Source organism: Neofelis nebulosa, chromosome 1 (genome assembly GCF_028018385.1).
Source record: "Neofelis nebulosa isolate mNeoNeb1 chromosome 1, mNeoNeb1.pri, whole genome shotgun sequence".
NCBI classification, from domain to species: Eukaryota; Metazoa; Chordata; class Mammalia; order Carnivora; family Felidae; genus Neofelis; species Neofelis nebulosa.
Window position 1 is genome coordinate 127,646,094 of NC_080782.1, and position 16,713 is coordinate 127,662,806.

The following is a 16,713-nucleotide window of genomic DNA, read 5'->3' on the forward strand; positions in this document are numbered from 1 at the left end:
TAGATGGTTCCTAAGTCACTGAAATGTTTAAGTAAAAAAATATGTGTGTACATGTGTACACACAGCACACATACAATAAATGCTTTATAAACTCCAAAGTGCTATTTAAACATGAATTATGGTCATTAGTATTCAAAGGAAGAGTCAAGACTTAAAAAAAACCTAATGTACCCACCACTGTACCACTATACACACTTTCTGATCCAGCACAAATTCCTGTACTTTTGCCCAACAGTGTCCAAGAGAAATCTCTGTCATCCTTAGTGATAAGCTCAAGTCCACCCCCCTTTGTGAAGAATTCCTTCACCACCCTATTCTAAAAAGGCTACGGTCACTGAATATTTATCATAAAAACTAATTAATAAGACAGTGACAAGGGGGCTCCTGGGTGGCTGAGTCAGGTGAGCATCTTGATCTCAAGTTTCGTGAGTTTGAGCCCCGTGTCAGGCTCTGAGCTGAAGGTGAGGACCCTGCCTGCTTGAGATTCTCTCTCTCCCTCTCTATCTGCCTCTCTCCAACTTGCACCCACCCTCTCAAGATCAGGAAGTTTAAAAAAAAAAAAAAAGTGACAAGAACTATCTTAACTTCCCAAATAGAGTACCAAATCCTTCCAGGAGGAAGCCTTCAGGACTTGGCACCATTCCGTGCATCGTATCACATACTAAGGGAGTGTTTAATGAATGGTCATTGATTTTTCTATCAACTATACCTTGAAATCAAAGATAACTTCAAATTTTGAACCAGGTGACTAAGATAATGATAACCCCATTAGCAGAATCAAGGACACTCAGAAGGCAGTTTAGTCAGTAGAGAAGAACGTGAACTCGATCAGAAAAAAAGTCATAACTGGACATATAGGTTGAGCAAGGAAAAGATGAGAAGGAGATTTAAGATTTTCTACAAAGAACTGAAACAGTAATAGAAAATAGGTTTTCAACAGAGGGAAAAGAGCAACACATTAACACAGGCATATTAGGGAACATTCACTGGTAGGGAAGAGGAAAAAGTTACCGATGAACTATTGTTAAAAGGAGGAGATTAAAATTACATCAACAGTACTGCAGAATATCAAACACAAGGCAAATTTTAAAGAGAATGTGAACAAAGAAAAGGCCAAAGACTGGTGAATGAGGATATCATTAGTTCAACTTCAAGAGACTGATTTCAGGAAAAAAAAAAAAAAAAAAGGGTGTCAGATTCCAAAAACTTAAGACTCAGTATTAGTGTTTTCTTAAAACGAGAAATGGGAAAGTAGTAGGGACAAATCATGTATTCAACTCTAAAAATGGAATGACTAAATATTTCAGAAACCTTTCGTGCTATTCTTTCTAAAAATATTTTGTAACTTTGCAACCTGCAGAAGTGATATGTGCAACTAATTCAAGTACTCATTATCTAAGTCTCACCTTACAAAGTCATCATAAGAATTTACTGGTGTTTAAACAAAAGAACTGATCAGGCATTTCACATAATACCACAATGGCGATTAGACGGTAAAATGGACTCAACATTGTTATCCAAAACAAATTTTTTTTTAAAGAAAACAGTGAAATATCACTCCACATTACACATAAATCCCAATGACCCAGCAATTCCATCCCTAGGTATATATAACTAACAGAAAGAAGTGCTAGCGCCACCAAAAGGCAAACACATGTTCACAACAACTTTATCTGTAATAGTCCCAAATTGGAAATAACCCAAATATCCATCAACAGTGGACTGGGTCAATAAACCATAGTAACAAATTCATAAAACAGAATACTTTACAGCAACAACAAAGAGCTAACACGTGAAAAACATGGATAAGTCACTCAGATAAAATATTGAAGAAGTCAGATACAAGAGATTACACATTTTATCATTCCTTCTCAGAAAAAGGCAAAACTAACCTACGTCATCAGAGGCAAGAAGGGTTAACTAAGTGGGGACAAGACAGAGTCTTCTGGGGAGACAGAAATATTCTACATCTTGATGTGGGTGATGATGACATAGATGTACACATATGTAAATGTTCAATAAGTTATATACCTGAGATTTATAAAATAATCTTTAAAAAAATTTGTTTGTGAACTGATCACTTATAAAATTAGTTCCCATTCACTAACATTTCCCTTACCATAATGGCTTACAAGCCACCAGTGAAAGTACAAAGTTTGCAAAATACTCTAAAATTTTACAAAGTTTATTAAAGTAACGGCCAACAATGTAGGGTCGGGGATTTAATTTTACCCTACCATTCCCCACCCCCAAGCAAGTAAGTTAGTCTGTTAACTGTTTCACGGATGCTGATGAAGGACATGGGACTCCAGATTCAGAGACAAAGGACTTTAACACTCATAGACAGACAGCAAGCAGCATAAGCATCAGATTTGCAGTTCCCTTCGCCTCCAAGAGACCCGCAGGAGTGATGTGATATTGCCAAGATGGATGGTACGTCTGCAGTGGGTTTACACTGATAGGGAACAATGAGCTGAAAGAATTCACCATGTTTACACTTACAGTAAGCAAGCCTATCTTAGTGGAGAGAGAACAACTTCATTGACAAAGGATTAACAGCGATCCTTAGTAAAATCAGTATGTATTTTTTATGGATATTTTCACAAAAAACACAAAAAAGCTCTTCATGTTAGTAGCACACATGACAAACATAAGGGATGCCCTATCATGCTAAATTATCTTGTGAGAAAAATTAAGCCTATCCATCAAACTTGATCCATTCTTTGTTCATCATAAGAATACATGTTTACAACTGTAACTTAATGTTTTTCCCAAGTTTTAATTTTTGAAGATGAAGTCCCAATCAGACAATTTAGTATAAAATACAGATCGAATTTTAAATGGTTTCATTTTAAATGGGTTTCTTTAGAGCCAATTATCGTTAGTTCAGGAAGACCTAAATGTAGCATGAGCTTTTCTTAATGACTTAGTTATCCTTACGAAGCTCTCCGTTGCTGTGCTGTGCTGGAAATTCTCTGTACAAAGCATGGAACATGGGCTGCAATGTTAATGACTGAAGCGACAACAGGGCATGAATGATCTTAAGAAGTTACCTACAGAGGTAGACTTTTGTGGGGCATTTGGCTTTCTTAAAAAGAATATAGCTATTTCAAGGAATCCAACAGCTTCCTTTCTACAAAATCAATTGCTAAAGCAAAAACATTAATATTCCTTTGATGATGATGATGATGATAAAAAACCACTAACATTTATCGAACACTATGTTAACACTGTTAAGGACCTTACTCTGAGAGACAAATCATTAAAATCTCGCAATAGCCGTATCAGGTAAATTCCACTATTCTCATTTTACAGATGAGAGAACAAGGAAAGAGAAATTAAAAGTAACTTGCTTATTTATATAGATTAGAAATAGAGCCAAGAATTGAAACTTGGCAGGCTGGCTCCAGAACTCACGCTCCTCAACACTGTACACACGGTACCCTAAAAAGAAAAGTCTCCCACCAAAGAATATTCTTTCCTTAAAGACCTTCTCTACTGTTCTCCCTATCTCCGACTTCTCCAAAATACTCAAAGTGTTGTTATCACAACATTATATAGTTTCAGAGACCAAGGATAATCTTGTTCAATATGCTCACTTTCAAAGTGATTCTTTATACCACTTAACATACTTCATTAACCTCTTTATCTACTTCAACCCATTCTTCTCTCAATTGAACAAAATGAGTCAGTATGTATGAAAGACTAGTGTTTATTACTATTATAATAAAATTATAAAAATAAAATTTATATTTTATGAAAATTTAATTAAAAATTTATATTCATTATGGTAGCCTTACTCCAAAGCCTTTTTATTTCATTAGGACATTTTTGCCACACTAATCACTAGAACACATAATTTTAACAGCCTAAATCTCACTCATTCACTTCATTAATATTTAACATTTAGGTTTCTAAATAAAATTGTTTTACTGGGATCAAAATTGCTGTACTGTACCCGTATGATAAATTTTCTCCTGTAAACTATTCTGTAAAATCTATCAGATTCGAGACAATACCTTGATCCACACAAATAAAACTATCACAGTGCTTTGGATACAGCAATAGATTTATTTTACCATCTTAAGTCCTTGGTTATGAAAAGAATTTCTCACTACATACACAAAAAACAAAATAAGATATTATACTTTTCTCTAGTATGCATATATTAGCATCTGTAATATGAACCCCAAGTAAACATTCAATCCTTTGAAAATCAGGGTATGACTAGGTTTTCTAGTAAACAAAATGTAGAATTTTGAATCTGTTCATGAAAAGTTGGTTCAATTTTTCACACCTCTTTTGCTTTTCACTAAGTAAAATGAATTCACAAACACTGAGAACACCAATTTTCAGCTCAGTCAGCTGTGTGCATGACCATCCATAATACCTTCCTATAGTATCTCTAAACTTATCCTAGTAATAGAGGAAAGTCCCCAAAGCTATACTGAATAACTTCAGTCTTCAGAGGTTACATATTGCTAGGCAATTAATCTGGTTCTCTGTGCTCCCGTTCTACAATGCCTTCAGAGTCTACTGAGGCACAAACAGATATAACCAGTGCTAATCTTAATCTCAGACTCACGGTCTTATTTACACAACACACATTCACTGAGAGCACCTAAAAAGGGCAAACCACTAAACAAGAAACTAAAAGGCTAAAAAAGATAAATCAAGTCCAGACTAAAACTTTAAAGAATTACAAATTGATAAGCTATGAAAATATGCCCATACCTCTCTGCAATACACAATGAAGAATGGCAGATGCCCTAAGGGTGTAGAAGGTGCTACGATAAATTAACGGGATGGCCCTTTGGGGACAGGGGAAGGGAGACAAGAACCACCAAGTAGGTTTATCAGAGGCATAAAAATAATTGTGAGTAAAGACACAAAATCTGAGTTTTCATCCACCAGGATGAGAAAATAATTCAGTTTGCTAGAACTGAGCTGGTAGAACTAAAGAACTGGCTAGAAATATACAATAAAATAAGGCTAATCTACACACGGATAACGATATATGCATTGTAACACATAAAAACACCAGATCTAAAAAGTCTAATAAACTTGGGTTCAAATTCTGGATTTAACATTTACACCTAAACCTCTATTTTTTCCTATTTTGTATAATAAATATCAGTTCTGAGAATTAAATGAGATACCCACTTAACTCAGTGCCTGGCATGGCACATTCTCAGTAAAGGAGAACTGCACTTACTACTGTCGCAATAATCATGAACATTTCTGAGATCAGGCTGAGGATTTTAAATATATAGCTGAGCTACTTTATTTCAATGAATATACGAAGCCATCTACTTAAGATGTACCATTATTTTATTAACCTTGAAGGAAGAACAGGTTGCAAATTAAACTATCACACAGTGCTTTCTTATCACTTAAAATTTTTCTTCACAGTATCAATCTCTGCCCTCAGACTGCAGGTCTGAAGAGTGTTCCCGTATTACCCCAGTATTGTCATTCAAGCCATGGACATCCCTCCTGCAAGTTCTGATACTTGCCTGATCTTCCCAAAGGGTGTAAATGAAAGAAATGACAGCAACATAAACAGAAAGGCAGAGTTTATGCACCTGCAAGGACAACTGCAACAGAAATGTCACCTAGCTAAAACCAATACTCAAATGCCATTGATTATAAGACACCTCCCAATTTCAGAGATGTTACAAGGTGAAAAAAATGTAAGTACACCTTATAAGAAATAAGGAAATAATGCAGCTTTTTCTTTTTTCCTCCCCCAAAGTCCCTTCTCCTGCTACCCACCCCCCCCATCACTTCCCACCAGTATCTGCTGTTCTCCTTTCTTTTGTTCTCATCCCTTTGACTCTTCTTTCCTGCCTACTCTTTATTCATTCCTCATAGTGCCTCTCTCCCACATTCCTCGTTGCTTACCTCCGTGATCTCCTCTAAGTAAAAAGGAAAATGCATTCCACAGCCCAGATAGATGAGACAGTGTTCTACACGAAAACCTGGCTTCTAGGCAGATTCTATTTGTGCCTCTGCCATCTTCACCCTGGGCCAGTGATCCTAATGTACACCAGTGGGAATAATACATATTTGCCACTATTTTTTAAAGGTGATATAATTAACTCCTAGTTGAAAACAAGGAGACTTCAAGGAACTGAAATCATGGAATTACTTTCTTTTGCAATAAACATTCATAGGAAGCTATTTCAAATTTGTAACATTTAACGTTTAACATCTTTTACATTTTAACCTTTATTTATAAATATTAAAGCCTTATTTCAATAGCATAATCAGGGAGAGAAGACAAATTCTGTTTTCTCTTTTTTGCTCTGAGGTTGTACTATACCAAACTTTTACAACTGTAAGTGTCAAAATGAGCCTTTTCCTTAGAAGTCAAGTCTTATGACAGTAATGCATAGAGGGCTAACCAAGTAAAACAAACCAAAAAATACAAATTAAACTGAACAGTACCCAAAATATTCCTTTCAGGGATTTTCTATTTCTAGCTTTAAAGCCAGAGAATGTCCCCAAATCTAAAATCCTGTTAGGAAATACCTGTGACAACCTGTGTAAGTTGAGCCAGTTAATTCCCATCAATATTGCAGTTTGAGTAAATGTAACTAAATCTGGTGATCAAACACTGTGAAACTTAGATCTATTTAGGGGGATCATAAATAAAACAGAAAGAAAGAGGAATTATTCCAACATAACTGGAAAACAGGAGAGAAAGAAGGTAAAAAGATATATTTGTGAATAAGAATGCTGAAGAAAAAATTAACTAGGCTGCAAATGGCTAGTGACAAAAAGTGGAAGGCTTCGCCAGTATACAAAACATCTTAGCTCTGCCTAGCTCTGGGTCCTTCCCCCACCACATACATTGCAGGGAAGTGGATAAAAGTCTTAAGGATGAGGCGAGGATAACAGCACATCATTTCTGCACATATTGTGGGAATGCTTATCACAAGCTCAAAAGAGGAAGATGACAATCTATAAATCACAATACAGTTGTTAATAAAGAACAAGAATAAGAAAAACCAAGTATTATTAAGCCAAATGAGGCAGGAAGAGGACAATTAGTTTGTGAAGCAAAAGGGAAAGGCCCCCGAATGAATGCCAAACAGGGAAAGAATGAATACAGGGCTACAGCCCGGCTGCTAGAAGGAACCCTATGTGCAGTGTAGAGTTCTAAGCAGAAAAACACGTCCAAAGAGGAATTTCGAGAAGTCAAAAAAGGCAACAGCACATGACTAAGTAAGAGACTTAATTCAGGAGGCAGAGAGTAGATGGAATATATGGTAGAAATCCAACTATGACAGGAAGACACTCCAGCACAGTGGTACACAGACCAGGACAGGGATGGCAGTAGAGACAAAAATGAAGTGATGTGATGGGCATTACAAATAAAACATCAACAGGATTTGGTAACTACCCAGAAGAGACCAAGGGCAAACAAGAAAGGTAACGGTTTAAAAGCTGAAAAATAAAGACATCACTTACCTAAAAAGGACAATTCTAGATCTAGCTAAGAGGAGGCTGTGGAGGGCCGGGAGGAAGTAAGCACAGATGCACGTCCCGGCAATAGTGAAACTAAAGCTCAAGAGAAGAGGGATGTGTAGATTTGGAGGACCATAGCAACAGAAGGGAGAGCTGACTCTGAGAGGGCAGGTTTCATTTACTCAAAACCGGCTGAGTATCTAATAAGCCAAAAAGTCAGGCTGAAAAGACACTATCTGTAGTATCAAAGATCTTAAAAAGTAATGGAAAGAAGAGAAGGTATTGTGAACAGCTTCATATGCTGGTTCGTACACCACTTCATTTTCTTCTAGGTTTACTTTCGTATGATAACCAAGAAAGATGAGCCATTAAAATAAAATTAAAAATATGTACAGCAAGCAGGGAAGGCCAGTAACTGAGCAGGCAGGAATGTGTGCTACTTCTTATATCAGAACTTGGTGGGACTTGAGAAAATAACTATGACCTATTACCTGCCACGCCTTGGAAGTTTAGAGTCTACCTCTGTTTATGAAGACCTGACTGGATGACTTTTTCATTACAGTGGGTTTTTTTTTTTTATTTCTTAGATAAATGACTCCTCCCCAGAGCTAAAAAACAAAAACAAACAGGTAACAGTAAGATTGAGAAATCCTTGTGTGTTAAGTTCCCTGAAATTCTTCTGCAAACTTTCAATTAATAATGCAGAGTACCTTGGAAATACAAAGAAAAAGCAGTGGTACCTCAGAGATATACTGAGAACATTATACACATTATAAAATTAAGAAATATCATGCATTACAGAAGAATCTAGCATATTACAAAACACACACACACACACACACACACACAAACATTAATTCTATTTCAGCTCAAGCATCCCTTCTTCAGGAAGCCTTCCCAGATGGTGGTGCACAGACGAAACCCCCCTCTTAAACACTCTTACTGCATCACATAACTCTACTTTGTAGCACTTAACACACTGTATTTTTACATTTATCTGTCCAACTCTGTAAGAGTACAAATTCTGCATGAATGTATATTAGAGGAACCATACCTATTTTCACTCATCACTGTAAGCCCGGTGATACACATGCTCAAGAAATATTTGTTTAATAAATGAAAGAGAATGAGCACAAAAAGCTTTTGAAAGGGCCTTAGCTGAAGGGGTAGGGTACTTCTCACTTTCTGCTTCATACAATTCTTTACTTCTTAAAACAAACATACTTCCAATATAGTCAGGGGAAAAAACAAATTTGAAAACCAAAGTGCAGCTATACCTCGGCCATATTAAAATCCTTACTAAAGAGAGGACTTATATGTCAAGAGACATTCATATTTCAAAAAAATTATCTCCAACAGATCTATCTAGGACTATTCAAATTTGGAAGCTGAAATTTAAGAAAAATCAATGAGAAACTAGGGGCAAACACTTCCTGCTCTCAAAAAATATTAGTAAGAATTCGTCTTTCAAAGGAATTTATCTTCCTATACTGGAATGTCTTTTGTACCTCCGAGATTTTACAAAGGCCATTCTCTGCCCAAACCACTCTCCTCAAGCCCCAACCACTAATTTCCAAGCTCTCTTGGCATTCAGACTTCAGCTTCAGTGTCATCCCAGAGACCTTCCCTGATCACCTCATAATCTTATATAAAGTAGGTTTTCCCCAATCCCTCATCTAATACCATGTTCATTTCCTTCAGTGTATAAATCAATTTGTAAGTGTTTGCTGACTTACGTGATTTTTATCTCTCACCAGAGAATAATCTTTAAGAAACAATACTAAGCATATTCAGAGCACCTTTGAAATTTATTCAATTCATTCAGAAGGATATTTTCTGAGGTAGCATTCCAGGAGCTGGGAATATACACATGAATAAAGTGACCCAAAACGCTTGTCCTCGGTAGATTACACTCCAGAGGAGGGAGACAGACAAAGGCAATAAATAAGCAATACTGTAGTTTGTTTGGGGAAAAGTGCTAGGGAGAAAAATAGAGCAGAGGAAGGTGAATGGTAAGTGTGGTGGGAGAGGTGTGATTTTAAATAGGGCAGCTGAGGTGGGCCTCACTTAAGCAGACACCAAAGGAATCAAAACATGAAGGAAACAGGAGCAAGACAGGCAGACATCTGGGGGAAATCATGGCAGGCAAATGCAACCGGCAATGCAAAGATCTCAAGGTGGGAGCGCGTCCGGCACATTCTGAGAACTGCCAAGACCAAGGTAGCATGAGAATAAAGTGAACGAGGAAGGGAAAATAATGAATGGGGTTCAGTAGGTGAGAGACCCAGATTGGACATCCTGCATATAAGGGCAATGGCTTTTACTGTAACTCAAATGAGGACCCATTTGAGAGCTCTGAGTGGAGACAGAACATTTTCTGACAAACATTAAAGAACTAACTACTCTGGCTGATGTGTTGAGAATAAACAGCAAGGGTAAAAGTGGGAGACCAGTTCAGAGTTGCAGTAAGCTAGGTGAGAGATGATAATGGCCTAGATCAGAGTGATGGCAGTTCAGTGGGGAGTAGACAACTTCACATGCATTTTAGGGAATAGTAGGTTTCCTGATAGAAGAGATATGGGGAATGTGAGAACACAGGCATCAACAATGATTCCAAGGTGTCATCCCTGACAACTGGAAGAACAGGATTTGTCATCAACTGATTTGGGGGAAAACTGATAACAAAGCTAAAGGAAGATCAGGAGTTACATTTTACATACATTAAATGTATAAATAAAATGTTATTAAGCTTCACCAGGCTTCCATTTCAAATGAAATCATATTAATATGAAAACCCAAAGATCCTGTTCTTACCTCAAGATACCTAAGTAGGACCTCCTGACCAACTCCCAGAAGATATACACAAACCACCCTCCAAACTCATCCCTAGACACACACACACACACACACACACACACACACACACACGGTTCGTGCCCAGACTTGACAAAACAATTCACAGAAACAGCTCCTTCACTTTCTGCTCCAGCACCTCTCCAACTGCTTCAATCCAAAGTAAAAGGCAAGTGACCAATCCAAAACTTTCATCCAACACTGTTAGCCAAAACAAAATCTCCTGAGCACATCAACCCATGCAAATAAATGCCCATACAGTTGGGTCACAACCCACCATGATCTCAGTCAAACCTGTACAAAAGAATTACAGATGGGGGTCCTAAGGAAACGCATTTCTCATAACCATCCCACAAAATTCAGATTCGTTAGGTTTGAGATTAGAACCCTACCTCCCACCATTTCAACAAGAGTCTTAGGGTTTACAGCAGGTCTGAGAAACAAGGTCCTTAGAAACATGTAAAGAAGTCACTTGCAAAGGTAACTGTTTTTGTGGCTGGTGGGGGTAAAGCTCTAAAAATATCTTACCCTTATGGCTCTAACATCAATAGTAGTCACCATGTATCAGCACCACCAGTGTCAAACCAATCCTAGATCCAGACATACAATTACTAAAACACGTAAGCCACATCCCTGGCTGCAGGCAGAGAAGAGAAACAAACCAGGACCAAGTTTGCCCACAAGCTTGCTTGCTTTCTTTCTTTCTTTAAATTTTTTTTAATGTTTATTTATTTTTGAGAGAGAGAGAGAGAGACAGAGCATGAGCGGGGGAGGAGCAGAGAGAGAGACACAGAATCCTTAGCAGACTCCAGGCTCCAAGCTGTCAGCACAGAGACCGACGTGGGGCTCAAACTCACGGACCGTGAGATCATGACCCAAGCCGAAGTTGGACGCTTAAACGACTGAGCCACGCAGGCACCCCTCCCACAAGCTTTCTTGATTCAGAAATCCTACTATTCTTTATGGGAACATCTATGAGGAAGAGGGGATACAACCACATGGGCACCAAAATAACTTTCCTAGAGAAACATTTAAATCACTACTTTTCCAAATCGTGGCTCTCAATTTCCAAAGATATCAAAAATTCTCACGGTGGATTTCAAAGCCAGTCAGGAGCTGAACTCATGTTCCCTGACACTTCTCACAGATTATCTTGCATAGTCTCTCTTTGTGCCCACACAAGTCTCTACGTTTTTATCTCTCACATCCAGACTTTTGTTTCCCAGTTTTTAATCACTCTTTAAACTTCACCTGCTCCTCTAAGTCCTCTAATTAAGCAGAGCCTGATCTAGATGTATACTCACCCCCACAGAGCCTGCAAGATTTCCTCTATTACTACCAGATGTGTTTGAGTATACTTGCACAGGCCTGTAGGCACAGGAATAGACACAGAGCTGGTCAATCATTATGGTGCTTTCCTTTAAATTATAAAATCGTCAAGGGATACCAAATCATTACATTACCAAATGTGTCTCTGGAGCACCAAGCACTAACCTGAGTACACAACGCTTTAGGAGGATGGTCTCCACATACCTCATGTGCACCCCAGAGTTCAAGTCACCTACTCAGAAGAAAAAGGAGCAGATATGGCTCTGGATACCTTTTCAGCTGTTGTCATCATTCATTTAATGTACACTCAGCTCCAAAGAGTGGAAATGGAAATGGTCAGTGAGTTAAGTAGGTACTCACTTAAGTGGGCAGATAGAGGTGAATAAGGGGGAAAAAAACAAAAGACTAGCTTTGAAATATTTCCACAGTACCCCCTTTTCCTGGGAACACAGAAACCAGAATAACTAGATCTCAAGTTTATACAGCCCACCAGATAGGATGCAAGGCAGATCCTGACACATCATGAAAACAAAACTGAACAAAACAAAACTTGCCTTGAAAGCACCAGCCATATTCTGAGATCATAGTTAAATGGGCAAAGCGTAAGGCACTTCTCAGGACTCCAGGTGCTAAGCTCAGAGAAAAGTGGGATGGTGACACTAGCTTCTTTTCTTACTGTTATTTTCAGCAGTAACAAAGTAACACATATATACGGAAATCAAAAGGGGAAATCCAGTTCAAATCAGACAACAGATCAAACCATTGTCAGATTTTCAGAGTATACTCCTCTGTAAATTGGATGAACATTACAGAGACTAGTACACCAGAGAATTCAAAAGCAAAACCTGTTCACAAAATGTACTTTAACAACTAGCTTCCAAAAGTGAATTTCAATTTTAGTCTTGCCCATACAGAACTGTCTGATAAATAATTCTTTCTTCTAAAATACTGTCACAACCAAGTCAGGAATATCACAGTAAAAGCAGGAAGAAAAGTCACTGAAACCACCTCCCTCCTAAGATGGGGCCAAAAATGTCTCCAGCTAGCTGCCCAAGGCAAACACAAAAAAACAAACAAAAAAAATATTGAAGAGCTGGAAACTAGGTGACTATTTATGAAAAACCTACTAACTCTGTAATTATCCCATCTTTCAAACAATAAAAATGTTAGAATGTAAACGTGATGTACGAAAATGGGAAATTAGCTGGTCCTGACAACAATCAATTCTTCAAAATGAACTGTGTATCTTAACCTTCCAACTAGTACACATACTTCTCGGATTCAGAGTTCTAGATAACGACAATAAACTAGATAATCTAACACTAAAAATTTCAATTACTGTTATTCTATTAGGTTTGGAAGTGGAAAACAAGGTGTGAAAAGACATGGATAGGCTTCCTGGGGTCGTGCACCATCTTCTTTGGTGGGAAAGCACCCTATCTCCCTGCAGCCTTCCTGGGTCCTAGCCTTCCAGATAACTCTCCTCTCCAGAATAATCAGACTGGTGGAGTTACAAATCATCTCTCAGGCTGCAACTGTCCTTTATAAAAGGAAATCTTCAATGTCTTTGACCTTGAGTCAAGTGGCACACCCATCAGATATAAGGCACTGGTAACATGTGAAGAAATAAACTATTTTGGCTTCTTCTTTGTGATTAGTATGGAACATACACACACAAAGAGGGAGACACATGGGGCGCCTGGGTGGCTCAGTAGCTTAGGCATCCGACTTGGGCTCAGGTTATGATCTCGTGCTTTGCGGGTTTGAGCCCCACGTCGGGCTCTGTGCTGACAGCTCAGAGCCTGGAGTCCACTTCGGATTCTGTGTCTCCCTCTCTCTCTGCCCCTCCCCAACTCACTCTCTTCTCTCTCTAAATAAACATTAAAAAAAAAAAAGAAGAAAGAAAGAAAAATTTAAAAAAAGAGAAATGAACACAGACCCTCCAGAAGTAAAGAGAACAGGGAAAAATGATAAACCAAAGGAATAAAGGCGGCTATATCCTAAAGTACACTCAAGCAGACTCTGAAATTTATCCAAATGTGTGGCTCACTGCCTAAACCAACATATACATCTGGTAATAATAAACACTGATAAGTCATAAACAAAAAGGGCTTTCTTAATTCACACACTCTACAAACTACTGGTAAGATTAAAATTTACATAACGCACTATCAAACAATATGTAAAATAGATTTTTTTAAGATAGCATTAGTATTTCAATTTACATTACTAATAAGTGAAAAACTGGTATTTTACTGTTTGGTCTTCAAAAACAGAGAATCCAGTATCTTTGATTTGACCAGGTTACAAATCTGTTTTCAGTAGACAGAGAAAACATACTGCCTCTGTTTAACGCAAAGGACAAAAAAGATCATCACTGCAAATCATAATGTTTGGGTTCATGATGAAAACAGGAAACAGACAGGCTGCCCAGGTATAATTATGGTTATAGTGTAATGTGCCTTCAGGTTCAGCCAAGAATTAAAACTCAGTGAAGAGTAAGCAGAATTTACTTGCCTCTACCTTGCTACAGAAGGCAACTTTTAATAATACTTCCAGCAACATGTTACATAACTAACAGTAAACAACATCTGATTCAAACCTCATTAGTAACAACATTCTGTCACTGTCTCCCACTGAATAGCTGACTTTGCCAGAGGGGAAAGAAATGCAGCACGTATCAATCTACCCATTTCTGTGGCGCCTACCGAGGTGAACCAGACGAGTAGATAATACCAGCAAATCTGCACGTATTCTACAAAAATATTTTATTCTTTTTTCAGTCCACTGCTGACTTTCCTTTTTACCACACTGTATCATATGGATGCATTTAAAATCTAAGAGGAAAGTCAGTTGAGAATGTTCACCTAACATTTATTGCCGATTTCAGCTATTTCAAACCTGAAAGGAATGGAAGGATAAATAATGAATGAAATTTTGTAACAAAGGTACAGGGTAACAGTCATGCGATAAAAACACCCATGTCAAAAAGAAAGGCACACTGACCAAGGGTTCTGCAATAGAGAGGGAAAATAGATCTACAAACAAACAAAACAAAAATTAAAATTTAAAACTCTAAAACGTATTATGCACCACTTTTGTGAAGGTGAAATTTTGGTAAATTGTCTCTTATGACGTGTGCATTCTTGTCATCTTGGGGTTCCCCACAGAGGGAAAAAATAGTTACCAAAGAAGGAGTAAAAGAAAAAAAAGAAAGTTGTACAAATCTGTAAAATAATCCCTTACTTACTGACTCTGGAACACACTAATTTCACAACAGTATCCTGATCAATACCAAACTGTCACACTGTGTCTAAGAACTGTTTTGCCTACAACGGCCACTTCCACATTGACACCTTGCAGAAATCTTAGAACTCCTTTCAATTAAAATTGAAAACTAACTTGCTCCAGGCAATTCGGGTCCTCTTAAGGAAATTCAAGCGCTCTATTTAAAAAGAACTTAAATAATTTTTAAAACAACAACCCAAGCATCCTTTACTCTCAACTTCTGTGAGGCCAAGCCACGACCTCCACCTACCCGGCCTCTGTTGCTAGATAAGAGCACTTTAGGCAGTGCTAGGCAACAGGCATGATGTGACAAACCCAACCAGACTTCAAAACTTTTTCCACAGAAAGATAAGGTAAACAAGATATACTTAGCACCACACCCATTTAAACGCACAAAGCAGCCAGGAATGTTCCCCCCTCCCCGCCCCCCCCACCACCCCAACAACTCTAGACCTCCAGCTGGTCAGGAAACAATGTCTCGGCAATCAAGATAGCGATCTGGCCCAGGGTGTTCAGGCATTCCTCACCTCCAGGCTGGCCTACAGCTCCATTCTCCAATGCCATCAAAACCAGAATTGGAACATTTTGTTAGGAATCGGGCAAACGTCCAAATACCCGGACTATCCTCGCCCCAGTTATTTTTTGCAACCAAAATCTGTTTTGGCTACTGAGCATGCTCCGACTTAAGACAGGCGCCACATGGGAGTTTTCAAAGCTTAGGCTCCAAACTCCACGTAATAACAGCAGCTGAAAGGGGAAGAGAGGAAAACGGGCGGGGGAGGGGGGGAGCCCGGAATATGAATTTGAGTACTGATATTAAAGTGAAAGACCGGGCAGAGGCTGAATGTGCAAACAGGCACGGCTTGGCGTTCTCCTTGCAGCAATGCAGAAGTTAACACGAAGGGGAAGGAATCTTTGCAATGGTGAAAACTGGCACGGCAACGGGCAGAAACCATGTCTAACTACCAGCTGAGTGCAGTAGCAGGTCACAAGTGCCCAGAGTGTAATTCCCACCGATAAGCGTGGATCCTTATCTTTGAAACACAAAGCGACGGCGGCACGGATTCACCAAGCCATTGGACAGCTTTGCAGTGTAGCAAGCAGACCGGACGGCTCGACCGAGCACGGCGATCCTACCAGGGGTGTGACTGAGGGTGGTGCTTAGATGAGGTAGAACAAACCGCTCCTCTGGACACAAGCAGCGCCGGGATTCCCCCCCGCCCCCACCGCTCCTCCTCCGCCTCGAGGGCGTCCCGAGCGCCTCCCTCCACAGTCCGGGCGGCTACGGCGGCGCAGGAACAAGGCCAGCCACGGGACGCCCCCGGCCGCTGTACGGCCTCCGCAGCGGGACGGGCCGCCCCATCCCCGGCCGCCCGAACCTCTGCAGGCCGGGAGTCGGCCTACCTCTCCCGCCCCGCAGGCCCGGGCGGTTTCCGTTCCGCCCGCGGCCCAGCGCCCCCACCTCGGCCGGAGTCCAGCCACTCGGGCCTGAGGGCGAGCTGCGTCGCGGAAGAAGCTGCAGCCCCCGTCCCGGCTCGCCCGCTCGCTCGCCCGCCCTGGGCCCCACACTCACTCACCCGCCGGCTGGACGCACTCCCCCGGCGCCGTCGCTGCGCTTTCCCTCAGTGCAACTTTATTAGCAGCTCGGCCGCGAGACACGCGCACGGCGCCCGCTCGCCCAGGACCCGGATGAGGGAGGGAAGGAGCCGGGGAGGACGCCGCTGGGGTCCGCGCATGCGCGTCAGGGGTCGAGTGACCGCTGCGGTGCCC

General features: G+C 39.9%; 1 protein-coding gene across 1 annotated transcript in view; it reads right to left on the reverse strand.

Annotated features, from left to right (window-relative positions):
- SMAD5 (SMAD family member 5) overlaps window positions 1-16,641 on the reverse strand; it is a 48,941-nt gene extending 32,300 nt beyond the window's left edge. Inside the window, exon 1 of the mRNA XM_058735976.1 lies at window positions 16,521-16,641. The gene's annotated coding sequence lies outside the window, so the exon portion shown is untranslated. The remainder of the gene's footprint in view (window positions 1-16,520) is intronic.
- Between the last annotated feature and the right edge of the window lie 72 nt (window positions 16,642-16,713).